The sequence below is a fragment of the Triturus cristatus genome, chromosome 2_1 (genome assembly GCF_964204655.1).
Source record: "Triturus cristatus chromosome 2_1, aTriCri1.1, whole genome shotgun sequence".
NCBI lineage: Eukaryota > Metazoa > Chordata > Amphibia > Caudata > Salamandridae > Triturus > Triturus cristatus.
The window spans coordinates 914,901,922-914,919,510 of NC_140581.1; positions in this window are offsets into that span (position 1 = coordinate 914,901,922).

The window sequence follows — 17,589 nt, forward strand, 5'->3', positions numbered from 1 at the left end:
TTGAGGCAAATCCATATTTGAATTAAAGAGTACATGTTGAGACTTGAGGCCGAGGTGAGGAAAAGCAAAGCATAAAGTCACCAGCTGTTGCAGGGCATATTGTAGTCAGCAATTATACTTGCAGGTAAAGATTTGCCATACTACATGTGGATAGAGATGAAAACAAAAGAAGAAAAACGTTGCCGCGCGTTTATAATAAAAAACGGCGGATTACCTCACAGCTGGTAATAGTATGCGAGCGGCCGGTACAAAATGGCGGCCGCCGCTCGCATTTCGATGAAGGAAAATCACCGCCACGGCTCCGAGAATGCATTGACCGTGGTCGGAACGACCTCAATCGTCGCTCCGACCCTTCACCATCAAGATTCCGGCATCCAAAGGTCTCCGAGGAACGACAACAGGCTGTACCTCCGAGGAAAGCTCCGCGTTCGAGCGGAGCCCAGCGACAAGCCGCCATCTTCTTGCGGCGCGAAACCACGCCCCCCCTCACATGGTATTCTAAACTGTATGTAAATCTGTCATGTAGTTCCATATGTTTAAAGTCTGTCTGGACAGCTTTTCAAACACTGTGCCATTGCAGCTACATTATCTGTTATATTGTCTCTTATCCAGCATTCCTCGCCTAGTTACCCCTTTCCCCTTAACCTCCTCACCGCATCCCTGATTTACACCTTGAGCATGTGTGTCGAAACTTAGATGGCAATTGAAAGACAGCTCACTTGTAATTATTAAACACGCTGCCAACCCTTCACTCCTGGGTTGGCCCTAGCTCCACTCTGGAGAAAGGATGCATACAGAGATGACAACCCACTAATAGCATGTACAGACATGGTGGATTATGTCTGCACCATCAGCTGCCCTCATAGTTCAATTTCTATTTTCCACCATGATCTTGGAGGAACTAATCTTTCTGGCCATAAATGTTTCATCCACCCATCCGAAAGTCATTCACATGAGGCCTCTGTAGCTAATCTTTGCTGATCTGATAATATTTAAATATGCCACATTCCACACTGCTTTCTAGGTACTTCTTGTACAACATGCTGGCATAACTGGGAAACACTGTTGTCTACATGCTTGCGACGCTCCTCCGCCATAGGGGAGGAACCGCCCCTGTGTTTCCACTCCTCCCCCACCTCAGGGAGCGACTCACCTGATGTTACTACTGCAGGATTCCCCACGGACACCAGCCCGCCTCGGCTTAGCTGCTTTTGTTGGTGCGGCAGATGCCTTGTCCTGTATGGGAGGCCTCCTCACTTACACTCACAGCATTTGCAACGCGGCCGCTGTCTCCCCCTCAGAAGGAGCCTCGTGAGTGGCAGTCATCTTCATTGATGCGCTTGGATTTATAAAAATTGCTTCTGACATATGCTTAGTTTGCACCGGCCGGATGGCCACCGGCATCCAACATATTCGCATCTATCATCTTGACCCTCAATGTCCCCTTGTAGAGAGCATAGTACCTTCCCATCCACGCGGGGCACACGGTTTGAGAAGGGTTGGTATTTACTGTGCTGGAGAGGGGTGGGGGGTGATTTGCAGTGCATAACGAAGGCGCAGTACGATATGTTATCCTATTTAGTCAGAAATTATTATCTCTTTTTTTGATCTATGGCTATTTGGTAAAAGCATTGAAAACTGTAGTGGCATTATAAATAAACTGTCGACATAAAAGTAATAAAAGAAAGATTATGTTCATACTGGGAGGAACAGCAGGTGGTTTGACAAACTTGTTATCCTAATGAATACACATACTTTGCATGTGGAATGCTAAACTGTCGAATGGGAAATGGAGATAATTAATTGCACTTCACTTGTCGGCATAATATTGTGTACAGAGTGAAGTCCAGTTTATTATGCCAGCACTTAAAATTATACTTCGAATATGGTACACTCCCTCACCAGTTTTGGAATTGAAGCTGTGGACCCTATTTACTTCACACACAAAAATGTGCTCTTTGGAAGAGGGGGAGATCAAAGTACCAGGCTAAAAGATTGTTTTCTTTTAAATTGAACTCTTCTATTTCTAATGAAACCAGAGTGGCATGTTTCTTCACCTTGTCCCCAACAGGACAGAGAAAGGCAATTTGCAGAGGATATTCCTCTTTGAAGGTTTTTTTAGATCAATCATGCAGCTGAAGGTTTTCACTTTCAGCCAAACCTTTCAGCCATTCTCCTGCTATCTAATTGCAGCTTTCATATATAAGAGGCCTACATATTCTACTTTGCATTTTAGTGATGTGTGACTCCTAGCTTCAGAACCAGAGACAAGCATTGCAAAAGATGGAAGGATAATCTGAGCAGAAAAGAGGTTTATAGCTCATTGCTAATTGATGTAGAGATGTTACAGGGGTAAATTAAGGGGTGCTTGACTAGATTGAAACTTGTCCTTATAGTTAGACCCAGTGATAGGCTATCACCAACCTCATATCGGTATTTTGATGTTTTCATGTTTGGTTTCCTGCCGTTCCAGCTTTTCTTCCTTCATTTATTTCACCTGGTATTTCGACAAAATTTGTTATGTGGAACCATTTGCATTAGTGGTATTCGGTACATCCTCATAGCCATTTTTGTTCAAGTACTAACAACTTTGCATAACGGACCAAAAATTTGTAAAATTACACATCTGGCGAATCTGAAATCTTCAATATGCCTATTTACAAGAAAGGTGGCTGAGACAGCAAAAAAACACTTCAAAGCAGCTATATTATCAGACACATGGAGGTAATCGCTAAAAGAGCGGCAGACAGATTAGTAATCTGGAAGAGGGAGGCATATGAATGCAGTGAGCAGGTTGGACACCACCTCGCGGTTAGGGCAAGACAAAAAGCAACTAGGAATATTATTACTGCTGTCAAAAACTCTTCGCAAGAAATAATCTCAGATCCAGAGGGCATTCGTAAGGAGTTTCTTGCTTATTACCAAGATCTATATCAGGAGACGACTACGGCTCATTTAGATGAGATTGCCACCCATCTAAATCAAATCCCGGCGGTGCAACTATCGCAAGAGGACCAGGCTCAACTTGATGAGCCCCTCCAATGGATTGACACCCTGCTCTGCATTAATAGTCTTCCTAAAGGCACAGCCACCGGGTTGGATAATATTCCAGGGGAATTTTAATAAAGCTTTTCCACTGAATTAAAAGAGGTCATGCTCCATTTATTCACTCATGTGTTTAAGGGGGGAAAACCACCAAGTCATGGTCACAAGCAAAAATCATTATTTTTTTCGAAAAAGCATAAATCGGCAATAGATCCCGCTTCATACCGCCCTATAACCCTAATAAATGCGAATCGCAAAATTTATTCTAAAATGTTGGCAGTTCGACTAGCTGGGGAAATACATAAAGTAATATCTCCTAGGCAGCACAGATTTATACCTGGACGCGGGACCATGGACCATATTAGGAGGACTATCTCTTTGTTTGATGCAGCTCACATTTCTGGAGATCCAATGGCCCTTATCCTTCTCGATGCCGAGAAGGCCTTTGACAGGGTTTCCTGGTCTTTTTTATGGGAGACCCTGTCAAAGGTTGGAATAGGTCAGGGATTTATACAGGCATTTAAGATGTTGTATTATCGACCCACCGCAAGATTATTTTTAAACGGCACACTTACCGATACTTTAAAAAATAACTAGAGGTACTCACCAGGGATGCCCGAGCTCACCACTCCTGTTTGCATTGTACATAGACCCTTTTTTATGCACGCTGGAAAACAACCCGAAAATTAATCCCATTAATTCACATGGCTGGGAAACTAAAGTATTGGCCTATGCCGACGATATTTCCCTGGTGACGGCTAATCCTGAAATATCCATGGCAGATGTCGAGCTAGAAGCGGCTAGGTTTGGAAGCCTATCCGGATATTCCCTTAACAGGTCAAAAACCCAGATAATCTGCAAGAATGTTGATATGGGGGATGACACTAGACTAGTGGAAAAGGCAACGTATCTAAGGATGGAAGTTATGGCCAGTGTTGAAGATAGTTGAGTGCAATATTGATCCCCTGATTGATAAAATCAAACCAGACTACACAATCTGCATCTTTCGATAATAGGGAGATGCAATTTAATCAAAATGATTTTTTTCCCCAAATTTCTGTATTTTATAAGCGCTATCCTGTTAGAATTTAGCACCATGTGTCTAAAAAGGGTTGAAGACCTGTTCTCACAATTTATATGGGGTTATGAAAAGCCTAGAAGAGCTTATAAATATCTTTCTCAACCAAAAGAAAGGGGTGGGCTGGCTCTTCCAAACATAACACTCTATTATTGGGTAACCACTCTTTTGCACACTCTCACCCTTTTATCAGATAATCCAATAGATAGACCTCTGGGAGATATACCCACACCTATAGAACGTATAACGGGTAAAGATGCATGGAGATGGATCTGGAGGTTTTTAAATGACTGCCACTATAAGAAGGTACGCTTTAAGACACTGGCTGCTATGTTCAAAAGTATGAAATCTGTTCGAAAAATGCTAGGTCTGGGTCGTCTGAATTACTATACACCGATGTATAACGATTCAAACCTGCCCGACATTTTTAAAGATTCAATACTCAAAAAGTGGCAAGATAAGGACCTGACCAAACTGGGGGATTTATACTCCACATCTGATGTCGTCGTTTGAAAATCTTAACGAAAAATACAAATTGGACTAGAAAGATTTCTATAAATATCTGCAAATACATGATTTTTTAAAGAGAAAGTGTGGCGGTCCAACTGGATTTAGTAATAACTCTATTATTGACAATTTGAGAATGAATCATCCATCTATTGGTACCGTGTAGAACTCTTTTAACACTTTAATGCCGGATGATTTGGTAACGCGAGCTAGGAAGTGGAAAGAGGTAATTGAAATCTCTGAAGACCTATTCTTCCACTCACCAGACCTAGCACAAAGTGTGCTAATTTAAGCGTGGCTTCAAGCCCAGTATTACAAAACCTGCTTTTCGCTGTACTATACTCCGAAAAAGATAGCGAAATGGGGGACTTGGAGAGGGACCATTTGCCCATGTTGTTCTCTGTACCAGGCGGACCTCAATCACATGTTTGCCTCTTGTGAAGTATTAAACAAGTTAAAACTTGAGATTACGATTTTTTTTAAAGAAGTATTAGCGAGGGACATTTTCCTTTCTCCCTCCCTGATCTGCCTAGGGGGAGGGAGCAGAAGCAGGGGCGGCTCCTCTGTTAAGTTGGCGGAGTGTCTCCCCCTCTGCTGAAAGCCAGCAGCGGCAAAGGACAAAAATAAAATGATAATGAAACAGTTTTATCATTTTATTTTTAGACCTGCAGGCTGCGAGCTGAGGGAGGAGTGTGGCCTTCCATACCGATGCTGCAGCTGCAGCACCAGGGAGGAGGGAGAGTGGTGGGCACTGCTAAGTATGCATGACTGTTTTGCCAGTTGCCAGGGGTCAGCTAAACCTTCATGCTCACTTAGCTTTTCTCAACTGAGCTGTGCTGTACAGGTGGGTGAAGAAATCAACACAGGCTCCCAGTCTATGTCTGAGCACCGAACCGAGGCACGCACACCAACTCCTGCACTGCTCACATGCTGGGAATAGCATTCCCAGCATGTGAGCAGTGCTGGAGTTGGGGATGTGAGTCTGCGCAGTGTGCAGCAGGCTCCTGACAAGGACTGGAGGATCAGGAGCATAGGGGTGGCCATGGGAGAGGTAAGTTTTATTTTCTTCATTTATACTTGTTTTTTGTGTGTGTGTGTATACCCCCTCTCCCCTGCCCCACCGCTTTGCAGTACAAGTGGCCGCTGCTGAGCAAAAGAAGCAGAAGGACATGTAACAGCAGTCATATGCTTCTAGTGCTCTAGTCACTGTTGCTTGGTTGTCGCAAAGTGAAGCAACCAGAGTTGATTCTGCAATCAGTCAGTCAACCCTGTCAAGTGTCACTAAGCTAGTAAAGTGATTATGAGTTGAAATGGATGAGTGAAATACAGGGGCAGTAGCGGGTAGTCGCATAATGGAAGGTCTAAAACCTCTAATAGTAGGCAATGGTTGATAAAAATAGCAAAGCTGTAGAATGGATATTTGGTTTGGGAACACTGATAAGGAGCCAATTCTATGAAAAATTGTTCCACTAAACTTGGTGATTTGAAAGAAAGGAGGGAACAGTCCCCAGAAAGTGTTTTTCTACCCCTGCCAATCCATTTTACCCTTCTGGCCATTTTCAAGTTATCAAAGATGGCACCAAATAAGTCTGTTTTAATGCCCACCAAGTTTAAAGACTTATTTCTTAAAGATTCTCAGGATTTGGATTTCGCTCTAGAAAGGGTGGGTACCTTTGCCAAGATTATGACATGGCGATCTACTTCAGGAGGTAGGCCAAGAAAGTCAGATCTCCTACCCATCATTTCTATGGCGGACCCAATACGAGACTGTATGTTGGCAGCTGATGGTGGGATATTGTTGCAATTCATAGGCAGGATACTAGTGACAAAAGCCAAAATCTACCTCGAAGATTGAACACCCAACTTACAGCGAGTGAGCAGTATGTTAGAATCACAGAAAGAAGTTTGAGGTGGAGGTGGTTGGTCGCTCATAACAGGAGGAGAGGCAGTAGAAAGAGACAGAGGAGATAGTACACTATTAATAAATAGATAGTGTGTGGTGGTGAGGCTTGTTTACCCCTTCAATAGATCTAGACAATTAGTAGTAAGGTTCTCTAGATGTGTCAAACTAGAAAAGAGTGAGTCTAGTGAAGTCTTCACTAAGCATTCCAGTTCTTGGACAGTGGTGAGAAATGTTTTGAGATCATCCAGATGTATCAGAGGAATTAAGGTTCTGGTCTAAGTATTAGTTGACTTGGTAGAGGCTGATCAAAGAGTCAGTGCCAAGTAACTTAGGCCAGGCCCCCGGTGTCTTCATGCGCTTTAAGGGCAGCTGGGGATGCAGCATCAGATGGAGAGTGCATGATATGGCAAGCAGTAATGTCTGCAGTGAGTAATGTCTGTAGTTTCTTGTCCACAACCATTACCCAACCTTGCCTGCAGCAGCTAACCTGCGAGATTTGTCAGATTCAGTATCTAGTGGCCAGTCTCAAATTAAAGTATCCATCATACCCTGGTTACACATGTTTAATCTCTCCTCAACACTTGCTATTTCTTTGCCAATTGTACGCATAGCCCAAGTTAGATAGTTCATAAGTGAGGTACACTGCTTCCCAGGAGATTTTGATTTAGGCAGAGTGGATGGATGTTTCCTCTTCCCCATGCTATTGTAACATTTGAATTTAAAATCAAAAAGACAAAATTAACAAGAAAAAACAGTGGGCAGTCAGACAGCCAAGTGTCAAGAGAAAAGGCTCAGCCACCTCAGGGCTCACCCACGGCTCCCCTTGATCTTCACCGCGGGTGAGACTGGCGTGCTTTGTGGTGCCAATAGCAGGAAACGCAGGTGATAACAAGGCCCTCCTAGGGCCCCATAACAGTGTCCTCAGATTGGTAGTTGCCCCTCATTGCATTACGATAGGTAGGAGAAAGAGTCAAAGACACTGTATCACTTACTTCCTGTAGTGCTTGTAATTTGACACAATAGGACATACCTAAACCCTACACTCCAGAGAGGAGGCAAATGCACTGCTGCACCTTTAAATAACACACGTAAAACAGCACTCCCAAAAGATGGGGCGATAAAACAAGACCCAGTACTCTCTTAAGGCGAGGCAAGAGAACAAATACGGGTGCATTTAAAGTGACACAGACATGTTTATTAATTCAATATTTTGGAAAGCAAGGCAAAATATATCAGTTAATACAAACTCACAAATATCAAGTAACTCAAGCACAAAACCAGAATAACATGTAGCATATATACATGTAGCAAAGAGCAAAGAAACGTAGAAATTATATACACAAAGTAAGTAACACCTCACCGATCGTTCACACAACATCCTTGCCAACTCAAGCTGGGGAGCCCGTTGCCAGCTGGGCATGGACTCTCGACCGGGACTGAGGCTCTGTTCGTCTTGCGATGGTACGGCTACTCCGCAAGTGAGGCCCAATTCACCTGTCAACATTCTCCGGCTTTAATACGTTTTACTCACCATGAGGCGACGGTTCTAGAAACCTCGCCCCCTTTCTTCTGTTGTGAAAAACCAAGTTGGCCGTACTGGTCTGTGTCAAGGTCAAGAAAAAAGCTGGCCAGGCTCCTGTATTTTGACTCTGAGATAGAGCTGTACATTCGGCACGTTCCCTGAAAGGTACCAAGCACGCATCCCACACAACATGTTCCTGTTCACTCTGATCGGTGAGGAGCGAAAACAAGTGAAGAGCGAAAACATCCTCTCCCCACTTTGCAACTACGTCCAAGCACAAAAAATGGAGTCTGTTACACAAGATGAAGTCAGCACAGAAAATGCAGTCAATTATGCCAAATGGAGCCAATGGTCAATATATCATTCTTAATATCACTACACCTCCTCCCCTGGTCACCGAGGACAGCCGCTGTCACAACCCACAGACGCAAGCTGGAACTTGAGCACTAACCGAGCACTGCCTGAGCAACATATTCTAGACACTCAGGGGCATATTTATGAGAGGCTTGCATCACGTTTGTACTGCACAAAGTGGTTCATGCATGACTCAAGTCTCAAAGTCAGATTTATAAAGCCACGCAAAGCCACATTGCGTGGCTTCATAATTCTGAATTAAGGCAACGTAGTGCAAATCGCTGTGTTGCTTTACTCTGCACAAGGTAGGTGTTCCCTGAGCATTGCAGGGGGTGTTCCCACACAAATCACATGTTTCATATGAATTACCAGATTTACCAAACCTGGAAACCTGGGAATGCACCAAAAAGATACACCTCCATGACCACACGCTGCTCCTGAGGCGGAAAGCCGGGAGACTGCCTCGTTTTTAAAAAGTGTTAAATTGTTTTGTGTCTTTTAAAACTTCACTTACCCCCAGTCACTGGGCTCTACCCACGGGACGATTTCTCGCCACTTGCAGGCGTGGGACGCTGTTTCAGCGCCTCGCTCGCACTTCAGGCCACGCCCCCGTCAGAGGCCACGCCCACCACCCTCCAGTATAAGTGTGACGCTGATTACGAGCGCCTTCACTTGACCACACGCTGCTCCTGAGGCGGAAAGCCGGGAGACTGCCTCGTTTTTAAAAAGTGTTAAATTGTTTTGTGTCTTTTAAAACTTCACTTACCCCCAGTCACTGGGCTCTACCCACGGGACGATTTCTCGCCACTTGCAGGCGTGGGACGCTGTTTCAGCGCCTCGCTCGCACTTCAGGCCACGCCCCCGTCAGAGGCCACGCCCACCGCCCTCCAGTATAAGTGTGACGCTGATTACGAGCGCCTTCACTTGACCACACGCTGCTCCTGAGGCGGAAAGCCGGGAGACTGCCTCGTTTTTAAAAAGTGTTAAATTGTTTTGTGTCTTTTAAAACTTCACTTACCCCCAGTCACTGGGCTCTACCCACGGGACGATTTCTCGCCACTTGCAGGCGTGGGACGCTGTTTCAGCGCCTCGCTCGCACTTCAGGCCACGCCCCCGTCAGAGGCCACGTCCACCGCCCTCCAGTATAAGTGTGACGCTGATTACGAGCGCCTTCACTTGACCACACGCTGCTCCTGAGGCGGAAAGCCGGGAGACTGCCTCGTTTTTAAAAAGTGTTAAATTGTTTTGTGTCTTTTAAAACTTCACTTACCCCCAGTCACTGGGCTCTACCCACGGGACGATTTCTCGCCACTTGCAGGCGTGGGACGCTGTTTCAGCGCCTCGCTCGCACTTCAGGCCACGCCCCCGTCAGAGGCCACGCCCACCGCCCTCCAGTATAAGTGTGACGCTGATTACGAGCGCCTTCACTTGACCACACGCTGCTCCTGAGGCGGAAAGCCGGGAGACTGCCTCGTTTTTAAAAAGTGTTAAATTGTTTTGTGTCTTTTAAAACTTCACTTACCCCCAGTCACTGGGCTCTACCCACGGGACGATTTCTCGCCACTTGCAGGCGTGGGGCGCTGTTTCAGCGCCTCGCTCGCACTTCAAGCCACGCCCCCGTCAGAGGCCACGCCCACCGCCCTCCAGTATAAGTGTGACGCTGATTACGAGCGCCTTCACTTGACCACACGCTGCTCCTGAGGCGGAAAGCCGGGAGACTGCCTCGTTTTTAAAAAGTGTTAAATTGTTTTGTGTCTTTTAAAACTTCACTTACCCCCAGTCACTGGGCTCTACCCACGGGACGATTTCTCGCCACTTGCAGGCGTGGGACGCTGTTTCAGCGCCTCGCTCGCACTTCAGGCCACGCCCCCGTCAGAGGCCACGCCCACCGCCCCATCCCTCATTACAAATGTGCTTCCCCCGGAAGCGCAGCGGACGAGCGCAGCGGGCGCGCCAAAGGAAAGCCCGTCTGCGCCCGTCCGCGACCGACCGAGGCCAGAGGCCAGCCACGCTGCCTCCCCCATGCAATACTCCCGCCTGCAACTGACCGATCTGCAAGGTAAGTGGCCACTACTGGCTGATGTCACCATGGCCCGAATCACCAGCCTGGGACTAGCGACTTCTCATGACCTAAGTCACACCAACACTGTGTCCTCGTCCTCGCCTAACCACCCTTTAACCCTGCCTCCTGTCGGCCCCCTCCCCACAGTGGTAACTGCTATGTACCTCAACACTAGATCGGCAGTTAAACATCAGCTTGATCTTTTCACCCTACTCGAATCACACAAGCCTGACCTACTATTCCTCACTGAAACCTGGTTTTCGGACAGCTCTCTTCCTTCCCTGCTGGCAATACTCCCCCCATCTTACTACGCTATCCGAGCGGACCGCTCTTCGGGTAGGCCTGGTGGAGGGGTTGCCCTGATCGCCCGCAAAGAATTCCAGTTTCAAACCCTAGTCTCCCCGTCCCTGGGAACATCAGACTGTTTAGTTGCCCGCTCACTTTCTCTCACTCCCCCACTCACGTGTGTCCTTATCTACCGACCTCCGTCCCCCTCTCAAACGTTTCTTCCCAACTTCCAAGACCTAATGGCGACCCTGGTTGTCAACCACTCTTCCATTATTGTCTTGGGAGACTTCAACTTCTGGCCCTCTGACCCTGCGGAATGCGCAACTTCCAAAGAGTTCTCAGACTCCCTTCAGTCGCTCAACTTCACCTCAGCTGTCAATGCCCCCACGCATAGGGGGGGACACATCCTTGACCAAATCTGGCATCGTGAGTGCCCGGTCACCTCACCTTCTATTTCCCCTTGCCTCTGGTCAGACCACTCTCTGATCACCTTCTCTCTATCCCTCCCCTCTTTACCTAAGCCCACTCCCGTAAGAAACATCTGGGCACTGTTAGAAAAGGTAGACGGACCGGGAGGGTCGGCCGGGGTCAGGGGGAGAGGTCTCCGGGGAGAGCCGTCTCCAGCGATCGTACAGACAAGTAACTTCCCCCCCACAGACGAATATCACACACGGATAAGGTTCAGTGTTCTTTATAAGCACTTATTTAAGGTACGGTAAAATGGTACAAGGAGGTCTGGACTCAGGGGTCCCCTCGATTAGAGTCTCGCAAGGTAGGGAAGGGGGTAGCGGGACAGTCTATTTACCAATCAGGTAGTTCGGTTGAGGTGATGATGAGCTCACAATCCTCGAGCTTGGTGGTTAGGTGGTATGGGCCGCGGCAGCGCCAGCAGGTCCCGGTGTGGATGGTCGATACAACGGGCCGCGGCAGCGCCAGCAGGTCCCAGGAAGATGAATGTTGCAGAAGGCCGCGGCAGCGCCAGCAGGTCCCGGTGATGATGGTCGATACAACGGGCCGCGGCAGCGCCAGCAGGTCCCAGGAAGATGAAGGTTGCAGAGGGCCGCGGCAGCGCCAGCAGGTCCCGGTGAGGATGGTCGATACAACGGGCCGCGGCAGCTCCAGCAGGTCCCAGGAAGATGAATGTTGCAGAAGGCCGCGGCAGCGCCAGCAGGCAGGACGATGGTTCACAAGAGCGGGCTACGGCAGCGCCAGTAGACCGTCAGGGTTGAGTTCACTCGGTGTCTCTCGACTCCAGGATACAACTGCCTTCCTGCTCCGGAGCTGCCTTAGTTATAGGGCTGGTGCCCTTTGATGTCCGGACCCTCGCACTTGGAGGTCGGAGGGTCCGGGATGAAGGTGTCCAGACACCCAGCAGGGGGTGGCGCCAGTGCCTGGGGGAGCTGGGGGCGATCGGCACCTGGCGGGGGAGAGCCCTTGACACTTCGGTCTCCCATTGACCTGCCAAGTGGTCCGCTCACCTCCTGGGCGGATAGTGGTGCCGGGATGTCGGGGCCGGCCAGGCCCGGGGTTAGGGTCGAGGGGAGGCCATGCGGCCGCGTGGTGCAGGGCCCAAGATGGCGGCTTGACCCGGCCGGGAAAGCCGGTGGGGCTGGACCCCGTGATGAGTAGGGGTCCGAGGGCAGAGGGTCCATCGGGAGACGGAGTACAGGTGCTTGTCGCGGGGATATGCCAGGTGGGCCGGAGTTCGTGCCCTGTCGAGCGGGGAGGGAGCGGGCCGTCTGTGAGGCCTGTCCAACATGCGTCCCCCCCAGCTGAAGGCGGGGAGAGTCACCCATCTCCTTGGGGACTCTCTTCGTCGAGGCGGAAAAAGCGGGACAGGCCATCCGCGTTGGCGTGGTCTTGGCCTGGTCGGTGCTCCACGGTGAAGTCCATTCCCTGCAGGGAGATGGACCAGCGCAAGAGTTTTGGGTTCTCCCCCCGCATCTGCATCAGCCATTGCAGGGGTCGATGGTCGGTTTGTACCCGGAAGTGGGTACCGAAGAGATAGGGTCGGAGCTTTTTGAGGGCCCACACTACTGCAAATGCCTCCCTCTCGATGGTGCTCCAACGCTGTTCTCGGGCCAGGAGACGTCGACTGATGAAGGCCACCGGCTGGTCATGACCTTCGGGGTTCAACTGAGAGAGGACGGCTCCGATGCCGTGGTCGGAGGCGTCGGTCTGCACCACAAATTCCCGACTGTAATCGGGGGCCTGGAGCACCGGGGCGGTGCACAGGGCGGCCTTCAGCTCCTCGAAGGCCGCTTGACAATCAGGAGTCCAATTGACCCGCTTTGGCTGGTTCTTGGATGTGAGACCCGTGAGGGGCCCCACGATGCTGCCGTAGTCCTTCACGAACCGCCGGTAGTAGCCGGTGAGCCCCAAGAAGGCTCGGACCTCGGTCTGGGTGACGGGGGGCTGCCAGGACTGGATGGCAGCAATCTTAAGTTGTAGTGGGGCCACCAGCCCGCTCCCCACTTGGTGCCCAAGGTAGGTCACATACCCTTGGCCAATCTGGCACTTGCCGGCCTTAATGGTGAGGCCGGCCCGCTGGAGGGCTTGTAGGACCTCTTGGAGGTGACGGAGGTGGTCGGACCAGTGGCGGCTGTATACAGCGATATCGTCCAGGTAGGCAGCGCTGAATTCTTCAAGCCCCGCCAAGACCTGGTTCACAAGGCGTTGGAACGTGGCGGGGGCATTCTTCATGCCAAAGGGCATGACCTTAAATTGATAGTGGCCATCGGGGGTAGAGAAGGCCGACCGTTCCTGAGCCCTGGGGGTGAGGGAGAACAGGGCAGCGAACTGCAGCAGGAGGTTCCGGCAGTCCTGGCGTTGCTCCGAAGTGAGGGCGTCAGAGAGCCGGACCCCGTCCACGGAGCCGTCCTTCTCCTGAGTCTTCAGGAGATCCGGGAGGGGCTCGGAGTCTTCTTCCGTGCCACTGTCTGTAGCCATCAAGAGGCTTAGTTCGGAGCGCACAAAGTGCGGCTTGAGCCGGTTGGTGTGGAGGACCCGAAGGGGGTTCCGGGAGGACCCCATGTCGATGAGGTAAGTGACGGGGCTTTTGCGCTCGACCACTTTGAAGGGCCCCGTCCACTTATCTTGCAGGGCACACGGTTCGGTGGGGGACATCACCCATACTTGCTGCCCAGGCTCGAATTCAACGGAGGAGGCATTGTGATCATACCACCTCTTCATGTCCTCCTGGCTGGCCTCGAGGTTCGCCTTGGCCATCTCCCTGAAGCGCCGGGTCTGGTTTCGTAAGGCCAGGATGTATTTGAAGACGTCTGGAGGGGTCGTTAGGGGGGCCATCTCCCAACCTTCCTTGACTAGGCTGAGGGGCCCTCGCACAGGGTGTCCGTATAGGAGTTCAAAGGGGCTAAAACCGAGGGACTTCTGGGGAACTTCCCGGTAGGCGAAGAGGAGGCACGGGAGCAGTACATCCCACTGGCGACGGAGAGGTTCTTCCAATCCCCCAATCATCCCTTTGAGAGTGCGGTTAAACCGCTCCACTAGTCCGTTCCCTTGAGGGTGATAGGGGGTCGTGAATCGGTAGGTGACCCCGCATTGTTGCCAGAGGGACTTCATGTATTTTGATATGAAATTCGTGCCTCGGTCGCTGACGACTTCTCGGGGGAAGCCTACCCGGGAGAAGATCCCCATCAGGGCCCGGCCAACCACTGGAGCGGTCACTGTCCGTAGGGGCACCGCCTCGGGGTAGCGGGTGGCATGGTCCACTAGTACCAAGATGAACCTGTGTCCTTGTGCCGTGCGGGGGTCCAGAGGTCCCACAATGTCTATCCCCACCCTTTCGAACGGGGTGGTGACCACGGGGAAGGGTTGTAGAGGGGCCTTCAGCTTCCGGCCACTCTTCCCGCTGGCTTGGCATGTGGGGCACGATCGGCAGTGGTTCAGGACGTCATTCCTCATTTTCGGCCAGAAAAAGTGTGTCACCAGTCGACTGTACGTTTTATCCTGGCCCAGGTGTCCAGCCAGGGGGACATCGTGGGCTAGGTTGAGCAGAAAGTCTCGGAAGCGGAGCGGTACCACCAGAACTCGACCGGCCCCCAGCTCGGCGATTCTTTGCTCGCTGTAGAGCAGGTCGTTATCCCAGTAGACCCAGTGGGTTCCGGTGGTGTCTCCGGCGTTTTGGGTGTTGGCCTGTTGGCGGAGTCCCTCGAGGGAGGGGCAGGTCTTTTGCTCCTGGCGGAACTGTTATTGGGTGGGCCCCCCCTCTTGCCGCCACTGAGCCAGATCCGGAAGGTCCTGGGGTTGCGCGTCTTCTTCGGTAGTCCGGTCCGGGAGGTCGGACTCGCCGTTGTCCTCTACGGGGGCAACCGGGGGCGGAGGTGCTGGCCATTCGGTTTCTTCTGAACGGGGGGCGGCACGGCCGGCCATGGATCGGGTGGTTATGCAGGCCCAGTCCGGAAGGCCCAGCATCCCCAAGTGCTCTCTTCTCTCGACGGTGGCCCACGGGGAACTCTCGAGGTCATTCCCCAGGAGGCAGTCCACGGGGGCATCGTCCCGGACCGTCACTTTCAGTAGGCCGGAGACCCCTCCCCATTCAAACGGGACGCAGGCCATCTTACACATGCTCTCAGAGTTATCTGCCGAGCGGACGGGGCAGAGAATGTTCGGCAGGATCTGCTCAGGCTTCACCAGGTGACAGCGGACGGCCGTCACGCTGGCGCCGGTGTCACGCAAGGCCTCGGCTCTCTGTCCATTAATGGTCACCCACTGACCGTATTTTCTGGTGTTGGCGGGTAGGGGAGCCCGCGGAACCATGTCTCTTCCCCCTAAGCATGCCAGGACCATGGCGGCCGGTTCCCACCCTTGCTGGTCCGGCTCACACTCCTCGGGTCCCTCCGACGACTGCTCTTCCCCCAGGGCAGCGGCAGCTACCTGGCGGGGCTTGGGTGTTTGGTTCAGCGGGCAGTTCGGATCGTTGGCGTAGTGGCCTACTCGCTGGCACCGGTGGCACGTGACGTTGGCTCGGTAACCAGGCCGCAACGGGGGGTTGCCCCGGCCGGCCGGAGGCGGGGTGCTGGCCACGGGTGTTGCTGGTAAGGCGTCTCTCCCTCGCCCCTGGCCCCCTCCTCCTCCCCGAGGACGGTGCTGGCCTTGGTTGCTTCTGTTCTGGTCGTGTGGCCCTTTCCGGCCCACCCGGGTGCTTTCCCACCGGTCAGCTTCGGCGGCGAGCTGCCGGGGGTCAGTCAGCTTACTGTCGAGTAGGTGCTGCCTGAGCTCGACGAAACAGTTGTTTGACAGGTGTTCCCATACCATAAGGTTGAAGAGTTGTTCGTAGGTGGTGACCTGACTTCCCTTGATCCAACCCTCGAAGGCCCGGCTGAAATAGTTCACGTATTCCACCCAAGTTGTACCTGGGATCCGGGTGCAATCTCTGAACCTCTGGTGGTACATCTCGGGCGTGAGGCCGTAGCGGGTTAGGAGGGCAGCCTTCATGTGGTCGTAGGACGACATTTGGTGATCGGGGAGCTGCAGCAGGGCATCGCGACCCTCGTTGATAAATCTCCCCCAAAGTCCGGCTCCCCAATCACTCCGGTCGATCCGGTGGGAGGTCATTGCGATCTCATAGGCTTTAAACCACTGTTGTATGTCGTCTTCTCGGACATACTCGCGGACCACATCCTTGGGGATGTGAACCTTTTTCTCGCTTGGTCCCGGGGTGTGTGGTCGCTCAGGCACCCCCAGTTCTTTATTCTGTTTGCGCAGTTCTATTTCCGCCAGTTGGCGCTCGTGCTCGAGCGTTATTTTCTTCTCTTCCAGCTCTCTCTGTCTCTGCTTTTCTTCTCGTTCCTCTCGAAGCCGCATATGCTCGAGGTTGAGTTTCTGTTCAGCTAACTTGAGCTCCCCATCCATCTTGAGTCGTGCCATCTCTAATTCGTGTAGTCTGACTCTGTCTCTTTCTCGTATCTCCTCCTGTGAGAGGCCCGTTCCCCGCTCCTCGGGAGTCGTGGCGTTCCCCTCTGGTGTGATGCTGTTTTGGTCTGGTGTGGCGCTGCTTTGGTCGGAGGGTCTTGCGACCCCAGTTTCTGTCCACGACTCAAGAGCGCGCTTTAGATCATCCTTGGTACTCAGGCCGGTGGTAGCAATGCCAAGTTCTATGCAAAATTGTCTCAGTTCGCGGTGGTTGTATTCTTCTAATTTCTCCATTTGGAACTTCTCGGTGGAGCTGCTATCTTTGGTCGACATCGTGCTTTGTCGTGGGGCGAGCTACTCTCTGTACGATTACGCGTTGATTCGGATCGCGCCGCTGGCCACCAATGTTAGAAAAGGTAGACGGACCGGGAGGGTCGGCCGGGGTCAGGGGGAGAGGTCTCCGGGGAGAGCCGTCTCCAGCGATCGTACAGACAAGTAACTTCCCCCCCACAGACGAATATCACACACGGATAAGGTTCAGTGTTCTTTATAAGCACTTATTTAAGGTACGGTAAAATGGTACAAGGAGGTCTGGACTCAGGGGTCCCCTCGATTAGAGTCTCGCAAGGTAGGGAAGGGGGTAGCGGGACAGTCTATTTACCAATCAGGTAGTTCGGTTGAGGTGATGATGAGCTCACAATCCTCGAGCTTGGTGGTTAGGTGGTATGGGCCGCGGCAGCGCCAGCAGGTCCCGGTGTGGATGGTCGATACAACGGGCCGCGGCAGCGCCAGCAGGTCCCAGGAAGATGAATGTTGCAGAAGGCCGCGGCAGCGCCAGCAGGTCCCGGTGATGATGGTCGATACAACGGGCCGCGGCAGCGCCAGCAGGTCCCAGGAAGATGAAGGTTGCAGAGGGCCGCGGCAGCGCCAGCAGGTCCCGGTGAGGATGGTCGATA